This window comes from Microcaecilia unicolor, chromosome 7, assembly GCF_901765095.1.
Source record: "Microcaecilia unicolor chromosome 7, aMicUni1.1, whole genome shotgun sequence".
NCBI lineage: Eukaryota > Metazoa > Chordata > Amphibia > Gymnophiona > Siphonopidae > Microcaecilia > Microcaecilia unicolor.
Window position 1 is genome coordinate 176,485,694 of NC_044037.1, and position 13,689 is coordinate 176,499,382.

Below are 13,689 nucleotides of genomic sequence, written 5' to 3' on the forward strand. Positions count from 1 at the left end.
CACTCTGGAAAAAAAGAAAACTGGTTTCTAGCCTGATAAGGACTTTCTGAACTCGATCTGAAGACCTGAGAAAGTCATAGACTTATGCCAGTGTTAATGTCGGTATTTCAAGCTGTGAGCTGTCCACCCTGTGGCTTCTTTGTTCCAGTTTATTATACAACTCAACTAATAGAATGAGAAATATGATGAAACGAAGAGCCTTGTTATTTCTACTGAGTTTAGTTGTTCTGCTTGTAAATAAACAGGAATGGTTTTGAAGTTCAATCTTGTTTTAACCTCTGTTCTGTAGCCAGTTCTATAGATGAATTGCCTGATATCCAGATCACCATCTGTCTTAATGACCTTGAAAGGACAGAGATGATCTACCATTTCTCTGAAGGGTACCAGCTACAAATATGTTTCTTGTAGTTTAAGTGGTAGGGGCTACTGTCTATTATACCCTTTAGTAAACGTAAATGACAGTACAGATTAGACACGATGGAACACAGTTGTGATTTTTGTATTTTGAATAGCTGAGCATGCCAAAACCCCACATTCATTCCTAGTTTCCTATCCCATCTCCATGTCTATTTATTTACTTTTAGGAAAATGCTACTGTCAAAGAGCTTCACAACATTCCTCATGCCTGTAATGCCTCCTTTCCATCAGTCAGTTAAATATGTTTTTTTGATCCTACACATTTGGTGACCTTTTTGGACTCTAAGCTGATTGTTACTCCTCCTCCTCCTCCCCCTCCCCTTGCTTCGATACTTACTACATCTACTCCAGAAAGTATAATTAGCTTGGACTGGGCTTTCTGCTTGTTTTTCCCTTTTTTTTTTTTTTGTAACAATATTTCTTTGAATTGTGCCTTGAACTCCATTAATTGTGGACTTAATATGATTCTCTTTTTTTGTATATTTCTTTAGTTCTTTGTGAGACATATAAGAAGGAATAGTTGGATTTGTATTAATTATATATTTGGGGCTTTTTTTATTTTTTATGAGAACTTTTACTCCTTATTAATGAGATTTCATATCTTTCTGTTCAAGAGTTTTCTTGTAAAATTTGAAAATTACTTACAAATTTTTCAAAAAACCTGTAACAGAGAGGGTTGGCCAGATACAGGAGTCGAAGGAACAACCACCCAGACTTTCCTTCTCCACTTAGGCATCTTGAGGTACAGTTAAAAGTTATTTAATAGAACTAAGAACGGAACAACCAGCCAACACTCACACACCGCCGGCCATCCTGGATCCCCCCAGTTTAAACTTGTTTGCTGTAGATCTTTCTTTTCACATTCTTGACCACTCTTTAGACTTCCTTAGATTTCTCTTCAATTTTTAAACCATCTGGAGTACCCATCCTATTGCAGATCTTAGCACCTGTAAAAAGACAAACCTTTTTATTCTAACATTTATGAAAATATTAAACAGAAATGGACCCAGGACAGATCCTTCCGGCACTTCACTGAACATCCTCCACTGACTCCCAACCACCGTTCTTTGGAGTAAGCTCAAGTTTAACATTATTGTATGTTTCATCATTTTAATCACCTTAGGACCAGAGCTGAAAGAGAAGGGAAGGCTGAAGCACTGAGCCTGCTCGCCTTTCACTGCTGCCGGGACCTGAGGTAAGATGAGTTTTAAATTCTGGGCAGCAGGAAGGCGAGAATGGAGGACTGTTGTGGGAGAAGAGGTCAGGCTGGGGTTGGGACTGGCGGAGGAGCGGGGAGGCCTGGCACTCGGAGGAGAGGAGGGGGCCTGGAACTCGGAGGAGAGGGGGCCTGGAACTCGGAGAAGAGGGGGGCCTGGAACTCAGAGGAGACCGAGCCCTCGGAGGATAGGGGGGCCTGGAACTTGGGGGAGGGGGAAATGCACCACCTGTAAAAAAAAAAAAAATTTTTTTTAGTATCCCCAATCATTTTGAAAAGTTGGCTCCTATGTTGGTGACTCCAATAATTTACCCACCACTGGGTTCAGACAAACTGGCCTTTGGTTACCAGCCTTCTCCTAACTCACACTCATGAATATGCCATGGTAGCATTTTTAGCTCATGGTACAAATCAGCTGGCGGTAAACACCGAGACGCCCTTAGGAATATAATGGACATCTCGGTGTTTACCACCATCTGATTTGTACCGCAAGCTAAAAACACTACAGTGGCTTAGTAAAAGTGGAGGAGTGGCCTAGTGGTTAGGGTGGTGGAGTTTGGTCCTGGGGAACTGAGGAACTGAGTTCGATTCCTGGAACAGGCAGCTCCTTGTGACTCTGGGCAAGTCACTTAACCCTCCATTGCCTGCCGCATTGAGCCTCCCATGAGTGGGAAAGCGCGGGGTACAAATGTAACATAAATTAAAAAAAAAAATACAATAAAAATTCCCTAAGCAATTTTAATGACTTAAGATATATCCTGTCTTTCCCTATTGCCTTTTTAAGTGGGATGGCATCTGCCTCCATTGCCTAACGCATCTTCACTGTAGATATCCTGAAAAAACAGCTGGCTGCCCCCCCCCCCCCCACCCCACATCTCTTTTGTGGAACCACTGCACTGGAGGAAAAGAGAGACTAGGTTGAATACCAGAGATGTTCAAATATCTCCAAAATATAAATCACGTGTTAGAAGTGTACATTGTTCAAAGGAAATAATGCTCTAGAAAAGGGACGTTCAGGATACAGGATTCATCTGTGTACAGTGAAGACAGCGCATGCAAATAGATCTCATACATATTCCTTGTAGATATCCTGAAAACCACATTGGCTGGGTATGTCCTGAGGGCTGAGATGAGAACCACCAATTTAGATTCTTCTACCCACCCAGTAATTCTCTAAGGCTCCTTTTACAAAGGCACGCCGAAAAGTGGCCTGTTCCGGTGTAGATGTGTGTATTGGATGGGCATAGGTTTATTTTTCAACGCACCTGCAAAAAAGGTCATTTTTTTGGGCAAAAAATGGACGTGTGCCAGAATGAAAATTGGCGCGCGTCCATTTTGGGCTTGAGACCTTACCACCACCCATTGACTTAGAGGTAAGGTCTCGCGCGTTAACTGGGCGGTAATCGTCAGCACGCATACACTGCCGATTACTGCCTGGTTAGTGCCATGCAGTAGAAAATAAAAAATATTTTTGGACACGCATATTGGACACGTAAAAAATGGAATTACTATTATTACTACTACTACTACTCAACATTTCTAAAGCGCTACCAGACTTACGCAGCGCTGTACAGTCAAGCATGAAGAGAGACAGTCCCTGCTCAAAAGAGCTTACAATCTAAAGGACATAACAACAGAGACAATCAAATTAGGACAGCATAGTACATCTGATTAAACAATAGTTCATAGGGACAGACTAATAGATCTAAACAGCTAAAGACACTTAAGGTATGCAAATGCATAATACAGACAGATTGGTAGTGGTATTGAATAGAGGAGTAATTGTTAGGTTAAGTGCCAATTACCACCCAGGGCTTGCAGTAGCCAGACAGTAGTTCCAAATTGATGCACGTCGGATGCGCATAGGTGCCTATGCGCCTTAGTAAAAGGGCCCCTAAAAGATTTCCCTATCCTAAGCACTGATCTTGAAGTATGGAACCCTTCCCTTTGCATATGGTTTTGTACCCGATCTGGTTGACCACTAGAACCAGGCAGAAGTTATCCCCATGGTAAGACTGGCAGAAATACTAATGTCTGAAGCCTGCCACATGCAATCTTATCATTCACACAGGAAATGCAAAGTCTCTCTTTAAATGCTATTTTTTCATCTTACAAATTTCAGCAATTTTATTTTCCTCATAAAATCAGATACTAAAAGTAGATACTGGATGAAACTAAAGGGCAGTAAAGATTGTAATCTTTCAGCAAGTCCTGCTTCTGGAACATTGTATCAGTGGAATGTGAGCATTGCCTTCTTATCAGTTATGATTTGAAACTGAATTAATGTGGTAAAGTGATTTATAAAATGAAGGTCATCTGAATTATTTAATCCAGCCTCTCGCTTAATTATAATTCCCTGCATGTTTTTTGCCAGAATAGTTGAATGTTGCATTAAAATGATAAATGACAACATTTCTATCCAAAATAACAAATAATTTCAGTTTTTTTCTATTTTTGGGTAAATGGAATAAATGACTGTTACATTAATCAACAGCCTGATTAATTAGTAAAGATGGCAGCTGGCACCAGAGTTAACAGTTGCCCTTTGACTGAATAGTCAGTCGTGAAGCTTTACAGTCTACAACAGTGCTGTCCAAACTTTTCAAGACAGAAGTAACACAATTATTGTAGCAACACCTGGTGCTACTGCAAATTATCATCTTAGTCTTATGATAATGATAAACTGGTCTTGTATCTCGCTAATGCCTCATCAGTTCAAAGCGGGTAACACAATCCCAAGAAACCAGAAACAGTCTTCTGGGAATAAAGAATGAATAATATTACATCAGAATCAAGAAGCAGGGTGCAAAACGTATTTTCGAAACAATAAGGTTGTAACCTATTTTCTAAAATCACAATATGATAAGGCAGTGTTAAAAATATCGGCAGACTCTTTCCAGTGTCTAGTTGCCTGAAACACCAGAGTCAATACAAATAAACGTAATCTCTTCCCCCTAACAGAGGGAAAATAGAAGATCATGTCTTCTTTATGTCTTGCCCTCTGGGCAACAGGAAATTGAAAATGATTATACACTTAGTTTGGTACAAGGCCATACAAAATTTTAAAAAGAAAACAAGTGAACTTAAAGATAACTCTGGCCTCAATTGGGAGCCAATGTAAGTTTATAAAACTAGGAGAAATATAATCAAACTTGATAAGAGCAAAGATCTGATGAACTGCAGTATTCTGGATAGTCTGGATTTTCCTAAGAAGGTTCTTACTACATTCTAAGCAGTGCATTTTTTCTAGTAAAAAGGTGCTGGTACTCAAATGCCAGGCCACCCTTCAGGGGTGGGGTGATCACTGAGGGATCCACCCTACAATAGCCAGGCCCTCTGCAACCAGTCACAGAATCTATGACAAGGCAGAATTGGTGTGTAGGGCCTGAGCTCTTTCATTAAACCTTGAAGCCCATGGGTCAATTTTAGCAGACAATAGAAAAGGTGCCGGTACTCAGTACCCCTAAGTACCCTTCAAAAAAGAGCCCTGATTCTAAGTATATAAGATTACAGTAGTCTAATTGTGAGATCAGAAGTGTCTGAACCAAAAGTTTGAACTGATCCACTTCAAAGTAACTTCGAACACATCTCAACTTTCTCATCAGAAAAAAAAAACCACTTCTTAACGAAAGAGGAAAGCTGAATTGTCCAGTGATATAGAACTATCAACCAAGATTCCCCAAATCTTGATTATTGGAGAAAATTCATAAGTAACCTGATCAATATAAATAGTTCTAGGAATGTTCTCTGACTTAGTATCAAACAATGCAGAATCTTAATACATCAAAATAATAGCACTCTGTTTTGCTGTCTACTGGATCTATATCATGTAGAGGGCAACTCTGTAACAGTGCATTTATATTTATAAACGGAAGTAGGAGTGTAACAGATTTAATATACACCTATAATTTAGGCATGAGAATTTAACCAGCCCTAGAGCTGGTATAAGTGCTTATGTTTAGTGGCCCTTTTGTTAAAGTGTGGTAAAAGGGGCCCTGTGGGAGCAGCAGTGGCCATTTCGCTGCACGCCAGGGCCCCTTTTACTGCAGTGGGAACAAATGGCCAAAAATGACATGGCCGTGCGGTAAGTTCACCCTTGCCGCACGGACATTTCTGGGGGAGCTCTTACCACTACTCATTGAGTAATCCCCTGCAGAAATATTTTTCAAATATTTCCGCTAGTGTCGGAAATGTCGTCAGCTGGGGTGGAACTACTGCTGGCACCCGCGTAGGGCCGGTAGTAGTTCCAGATTGCCTTGCGTCAAGCCCACGGTTGGCTTACCACTGCTTGGTAAAAGGGCCTCATGGCATTCTGCCCATGTGTACACCTACCTGTCAAATGTATGCTATATAAGTTATGCGCATATTTATAAAATAGTGCTTAGATGGATTTTCAGCATTTACACACATGTGCCAGCATGCTAATCATTTGCGTGTATAGTTCCTGCCTAAATGTTAATGTCTACTTTCTAGAGTCACTCCCTAAGTCAGATGTTCCCAAACCTGTCCTGAGGGAACCCACAACCAGGGAAGTTTTCAGGATATCCACAATGAATATTCAGGAGAGAGATTTGCACACTGTTCTCCCAATTCTATAAATGGTGCTTCAATTTGCATGTGCAATTTAGTTGATTGATGAGCCTATTAGCATTGATAATTGGGCCCTAAAAATCAACTATCGGTGCTAATGGGCATAAATTGAATTTCCCACACGCAAATTTATGTGCCCAGATCCACACGGAAATTTTATGCATGTTCCAAAAAGGAGGCGCAGCCATGGGAGGGTCATGGGCGGATCAGGGGTGTTCCTGTTGGTATAGAATAAGTGGGTTCCATGCCTAATTTAGGTGTGAGGATTTACAACAGGGTTCAGCTGTATAAATTCTCACACTTAAAAGTAGTTGTGGATCTGAGCGCTAAGCATCAAACATATAAATCGCAAGTGACCGACTCACCTGTAAATGCGCAGTAGAGACTTCCCTCTCTGTCCCGCCCTCGCATCAAGACGTGATGACGTCAGAGGGTGGAACAGAGAGGGAAATGGAGTTGGACTGTCGGACGCTGCCGCTGGAGCCTGGAAATGAACATCGCGCGCACCAACCTCCACCCTCCCTCCCATCCCCGCCGCCGCTCCCGCCCCCTCAGTATCGGGCCCCCTGCACTGACTTGACAGCGCCTCTCACCTCCATGTGGAAGCGCTGCAGGCAGCAGCAGAGCGATCTGCTGCTGCCTGCAGTGCTTTCACACGGAGATGAGAGGCATGTCAGGTCAGTGCAGGGGGCACGGAGGGGGGAGGGAGCGGCGGCGAGGAGGGTAGCTGGACATGGGGGAGAGCAGGGGGGAGAGGGCATGGTTGCTGGACATTGGGTGAGAGCAGGGCAGAGAGGAGGGTTGCTGGACATGGGGGGAGGGCAGGGTTGGTGGACGGGGGAGGGGGGAAAGCTAAGGGAAAGAGGAGGGTTGCTGGATATGGTGGGGAGGATCGGTGGACGGGGTGAGGCCAGGGGAGAGAGGAGAGGAGGGCTGCTCGACATGGGGGGAGGGCAGGGGAGAGAGCAAGGGAGAGAGAGGATGGTTGCTGGACGGGGGGGGGGGAGACCAGGGGATACAGGACTGCTGCTGGACATGGGAGGACAGGGGAGAGAGCAGGGTTGCTGGACATTGATGGATGGAGGTGAGAATTATTATTATTTTTTTGTTACATTTGTACCCCGCGCTTTCCCACTCATGGCAGGCTCAATGCGGCTTACATGGGGCAATGGAGGGTTAAGTGACTTGCCCAGAGTCACAAGGAGCTGCCTGTGCCTGAAGTGGGAATTGAACTCAGTTCCTCAGTTCCCCAGGACCAGAGTCCACCACCCTAACCACTAGGCCACTCCTCCACTCAATAGGTGCCCGTTTTAACGAGCTTAATGGCTAGCTATTCTATAAACGGCGCCGAACTTTGAGCGCTGTTTATAGAATAGCACTAAGTGCTAGTTTTTTGGCATTGATCTTTCAGCGCCATTTACGGAATTTAGTCCTGTATGTAAATCTCACTCGTGAATATTCTTTATGGATATCCAGACAACCTGACTGGCTGGAGGTTCCCCCAGGACAGGTTTGGGAACCACTGACCTAAACGTCTCATAGATGAGCATATTTCTTATTAATGGGATAAAAAAAGGCAGTGCCATGAACAGAACATTTGGCATGAAACAGTCACCCAAACTCAGCACCTTATGAATTCAAGAAGGAGGCTCTATTTAGCCCAAAGCACCTGTTCAGATGACCACTAGCAGTGCCCAGAATTCTTGTGGGCATAAGTCCAGTGACCTTACAGTGGTGCTGAAATGGTGACACCAAAATGGCAGTGTCCAAAGCTCATGCACCCTCCTACAAGGCCTCATGGTGCAGTCGGTAGGTTGCTTGCCTATTGCACCCATGACCTCAATTCAAATCACATACTGGGATTTTTGTCAGGTAGCCAGCCTCTGGCCAACTCATCCATCCGTCCACTTTTGGTCAGTATGTGAGTACCCAGCCTGAGCTGGGAGGGGGGAGAAGTTAAAATGTTCAGGGAAGGCAATGGGAAACACCCTGCTAATAGTCTGCCAAGAAACTAGCATACAACACCACCTTTACTTTTATCTTTCCTGGTGCCCTTTCCTTCTCACCCACCCCCAATGTCAAGAAGGGCTGACCACAGAAGCCACACATCATTTTTGTAGTATAAATGGGAACTAAACTCTTGAAGAGAGAAATTACTAAACTTCAGCATTTTGCCTGGTCCATTATAAGATTACAGTGGAAAAGTCAGATCAATGACATAATTTCCTGTTTCTTCACAGACAGGGACGCGGTAGAGGGAAGCCTGCAGGGCTGGCGCACGCTGCTTACTGGAATTGCTGCCGGCAACGGCTTGGAGGTAGACCGAGGAGGGAGAGAGGAGGGGGAAGGAAAGAAAGGAATGGATGCTGAGGGTGGGGAAGAGAGGGATGGATGCTGTACATAGGGGGGGGGGAAGAGGAGAGGATGCTGACCGGGGGGAAAGAGGAGGAGGAGAACCATGACAATAGCAGGGGCAGAGGGAAAGTTTAACAAAAAACTGCATGTATGGACAGGGGTGGGGGTGGGAAGAGCCCGTCTGGGTTAACTCAGGGCCCATCCAAAATAACAGGTCTGGCTACACTCCTGATTTGTGGGTGTGGTGTTGGAGACTTTTGCATAAAGCAAAAGGGACCTACAGCAGGGTTCCCAAAAAGTGCCAAAGGGAAAGAAAACCCCAGAAGTAATGTACCTCACCTGCGTTTGTCAAAATTAATTGATTTTGACAGGTGGCATGCCCACTTCTGGGTTTTCAGCGAATCAGAAACGAAGACGTGCCCAAACCATGCCCACGCCCTAACTCTTTGATGAAATCACGGCCCAAACCATGCCCACTCCCACCCCCTTGGATGACACCAGGTATGATGTTGACCCCACCAAGCCCCACCCCTTTTGCATAACCACATCACTTGTCCCGCCTTGTTTGCATAGCCCTGCCCCAAACTTCACCCCTTTTTGCATAGCCCTGTACCTTTTGGTGATGCCACAGGAAGTGATGTCATAACCACACCCCTTTTCCAAGATGGCTGCCACTACAGTATGCATCATGTCACTTCCTGTTTCCACTACTAGCTGCCATCTTGAATGGGGTCATGTGATGGGAAGTGATGTCAAGAATCCCCAGTACTGCCCCCTACAGCCTCGGTGGAATTTATTTGCGCGTGCTCAGTTTAAACTTTTTTTCTCACAGGAAAGAAAATAGACATTTTGTTTTCTTTTTCTTATAATGTTTTTCTTTCAAAAAGATACCTTCAATTTTTTTCTCACAAGAAAGAAAATAGACATTTTGCTTTCTTTTCCTTATAATTTTTTCTTTCAAAAGGATACCTTGTACTTACTTTTAAAGCTGTTTTTACAAAATGACAGCTGTTTTAGGTTTTAAAACAAAAGAATAGACCAACCGACCGTCCTCCTCCTCTTTGTTTCAAAGGGCACACATAGACAAAAACTGCTTAGAGATTAGCTTATATAAGAAGATCTGTGAAAACCTGGCCCCCCTTCCTGTTTTCAAGAGACAACTGTATGAGATTGTGCCCTGCGGCGCGCACACACACACAGTGAGACAGAAAAAAAATGCAGGGTCTATATCCTGCTGTTTGCTTTTCCTGGGTAATCAGGCTGTTCTCTGTCTTTGTGCGATCAGTCTGTTGCCCCCCCCCCCCCCCGCGACCCCCTCCCCTTTCCCTAGCTAGCAACAAACATATAAGAAGCAATAGCCCTAAGGCAGATGTACTGTTTTCAAGAAAGATCCTAACAAAACCGATTTTACTTTCAGAACCTTTCCAGTTCACCTTCCTTTTTTCAGAACCTGGCAAAAGCAAGCTAAATACACTGAATTCCAGCTCTGAGCTGTTTACTTTTTTCCAGGAAATAGGCTGTTCTCTGTGTGAGATCAATAGGGGGTCTGTAACCTCCCCCGTGCCCCCCTTTCCCCTAGCATAAGGAATCCCGGCTCGGCCCCTTCCAAGAAATGTGTACTTAAGCAGTAGCCTCCCCCTCCTCCCATTCCCCTACTCCCTCCCTCCTGTTTTTGAGACAAGTTTACAGATAAGCAAACCTCTCACTCTCTGCATCTCTCCCACCTGCCCCCACCTTGTTCTCTGTAGCCTCCTTTTATAGGCAGAAGCCTGTGAGCTGCGCCTAGTTCTTCATCCTCCAGTGTGACCTCCTTTCCCTTTTTCCCTAGCCTTCAGCAAACGTACAGGGAATCCAGGCTCTTCCTCTACCTCTCCTTTAGCAAAACCATCAGCTAAATGGCTGCAGTCAGGCCTTTGTACACAGAGAGATACAATGTGCACGTGTGGCTAATCCTATGCCCCCCCCCCCCCTTATATGGCTCCTCACCCACCCTGTTGCACTAGTGTTGAAACGTGCGCTGCCCTATGAAGTTATATTCAAAAAAGTCTTAAGCAGAATTTACTATGATCCAAAGGCGGTTTGGAGTCCAGGAGGCATCATGCCTCTGCTCAGAGCCTCTAGAAAAAATTTTAAAACTCTCAATATAATACAGGTCAATGAATAACTCAAGGAGCTAGATGCTTATACCTTACACCGACCTGCTCGCATTCATTTTCAAAGAAACAAAACCATAGTTTCAGAGGTGGATGCTCAGTGGCAGGCGAACCTAGTGGATCTGTCAGCTCTGTCTTCTTTTAATCACGGCTATAAATACATCCTGGTGATTACTGACTTCTTATCAAAATATGCTTGTGCCGTGTTTCTAAAAACAAAAACTGGTCATGAAGTGGCTGAAGCCTTTGAAAAGGTATTTAGTTTAGGCTGCATGCCTAAAAAAGTACAAACGGATAAGGGTAAAGAGTTTTTAAATAAACCTGTACAAACGTTACTGAAAAGAAAAGGAACTTTGTGACCGATGTAAAAGCGACTGTGGTACAGCGGTTTAACTGTACACTAAAATCTAAAATATGGCGGTTCTGTGCTATGTAGATGTATTGCAGGCCATGCTACATAGCTATAATTGGAATTTTCACAGAACCATAAGAGATAGATCTATCAACATGACGCCTCTAAATTCTCTGCAGGTCTGGAAAATGATTTATAGAGAAAATGCGAAACTAGTAATGGCTGTGAAGCATTTTGCAAAAGGCGATCACGAAAGATTGTCGAAAACAAAAGGCATTTTTCAAAACAGATACTAACAGACGTGGACCAATGAGATATTTATAATCACGGATGTGTTAATCAGAGGGCAGAAGCCTGTTTACAAAATACAGGATTACGATGGTGAAGATGTGGAAGGTTCTTTTTACCCTGAAGAACTATTAAAAATCAACCCTAACACTGAAAGGGTCTATCATATTGAAAAAGTTTTACAAGTAAAAGGAAGGGGTCAGAACAAATAATGTCTAGTGAAATGGAGAGGTTGGCCTGAGAAATGTAACAGTTGGGTACCAACCAGCGAGGTACAAAACATCTAAGGGGTGCTTATGAGAACCGACATGGATGATGAATCATTCTTGTTTTAAATTACTAGTCTTTTTACCACCTCCCCAAATTAGTACTCACCAGCCACTCGCAATTTAGAGAGATAAAAGACTAGGAAGGCCACGCATATGAGAAAAGCAATTCTTTAATTACTTACCAAGATACAGATACAAATTGGTATTTTCTCATATGGGAAAGCAGCACTGTTACATAGAAATGTAATCTGTGACTGTCTCTTCCAACGTACTGCTCTGGTACAGCTGTTTTTATACCTTTTGTGTTAAGCAATGCTTCACATTACTTCAGTACTTATCTTCCTCGGAGATCATTCTGTTCTCTGTTCTCACCATCTATTTTCCCTTAAGTTGCTAAATCACATTCTTCTGTCCATCCATAATTGCACCTTTCCCACGCCAGCTTGCCCATAAGGGTATCACAATAGATCATAAATTCCTGAGTTTACACAGGCTCATGTTCTTTAATAAATTACAGGTTTCTCAATCTCTGATAGATTCCAGAGTCGCACCGGCTTGTCAGCCTCTGCCCTTTTTGACCTGTGCTGGGGTGCTGACCTGTGCTCATGATTCTACATTCCAGTCCCTAGCAACATCTCTGTGGACATATTCCTGCAAAACACCAGTTCTAATTTTACAGTACATTTAGCAAGACCTCTGGATCTACAAGGCATTTGGGAAGTGGGTTTGGTGAAAATACAATACCCATGCACATGGGACAAAAGACCAATTTTAAGTCTTGATGGTATATGGCTTACCTTACCGGATGAAACATTTGTAGTACGGCGAGGTTATTACTTGAGCGTGGAAAGTTTAATGGAGAGTATGAATGAAGACATCACCGTTTGCTACGATAAGCAACCCCTGTTAATCTCTTATGACCCCATCAGGCATAGAAGCTTCATGAAAAGTACAGGAGCACCGGCACTCATCCGAGGAGAGGAAGAATTAGCGATCATTTTAGGGTTAGAACCTAATGGTTTTTCTACTAGTACAAGCTTGCCCACTGACAAAACTGCTGGTTTTAACACCTTGTACCTCTATACAGACATTGTGGAGCATCAGTTAGTAGTGGATCATTTTGTGCTGCTGTTGCATTGCGTACTGGTTAAAGAGAAAAGTAACGAGTTTGTCACCTTCACATATAATAAACTTCATTATGCCCCTATGAACAAGACCCACATCAATACTATTGCCTTTGAAATAAAGACGGATCAGAACATGCACGTCTCATTTCGCTATGGGAAGGTGATCCTTAAGCTTTACTTGCGATGTTGGAAAGCGAACATATTTTAAGCCAAAGATGTGATGTTACCATGGCTGTTCTAAATAACATGAACAACAACAATGCCAAGCAGACTGGATCAGGACTAGCAGTTGTGCGAAAAGCCCTTAAAAGAAAGAGGAGGGTAGACGCTTTTAGACAGAAACTAAACTGTGTAGCGTCTCAGAAGTCTAAGCGTAAGGCTAAGAAGAGAGCCAGGAGATATATTTTGAGAAAAAAATCATGGCTTTTGTGCACAATGGTTCAGAAGAATGTGTTAAATCAGAGCTGAACCTCTTTCAATTGTCACCCACACAAACCAGTAACAAAAAAAGCATTTATGTGGAAATACTGTCCTTATCAGCCTTATCAAAAACCGTGCCACTTGACTTTTACATAGCCAGTCACAGTGAAGATTATGTGGATTTGAAAATACATTGTTGTATCTGACCTGTAAGATCGTGAAAGAAGATGGAATTGATATTGCAGGGGCAGCAAAAGTGGCGCTAATAAATTATCCGATAGCTTCCTTTAGCCAGCTGGACGTCATGATTGGAGACAGGCTCATCAGTCAGAGCTCATCAGGGGTATAGCGCTGTGTACGTCTAGTAGTGCTATAGAAATGATAAGTGGTAGTAGTGGTAATAGTACAACTACTACCCTTATACAGCCCTCATAGAACTGCTTCTGAATTACAGCGGACACCTCAAAGCACAGTTTACGAGCAGTCTGTTTTATAAAGACTC

At 43.3% G+C, this 13,689-nt stretch overlaps 1 long non-coding RNA gene across 1 annotated transcript; it reads right to left on the reverse strand.

Moving 5' to 3' along the window:
* Positions 1-555: 555 nt before the first annotated feature.
* Positions 556-13,427, reverse strand: LOC115474201. The gene is made up of 4 exons (XR_003942826.1): positions 13,329-13,427; positions 7,702-7,712; positions 1,997-2,001; positions 556-566 (listed from the first exon to the last, which is right to left on the reverse strand). It is a non-coding gene; the product is annotated as an uncharacterized LOC115474201 (long non-coding RNA).
* Between the last annotated feature and the right edge of the window lie 262 nt (positions 13,428-13,689).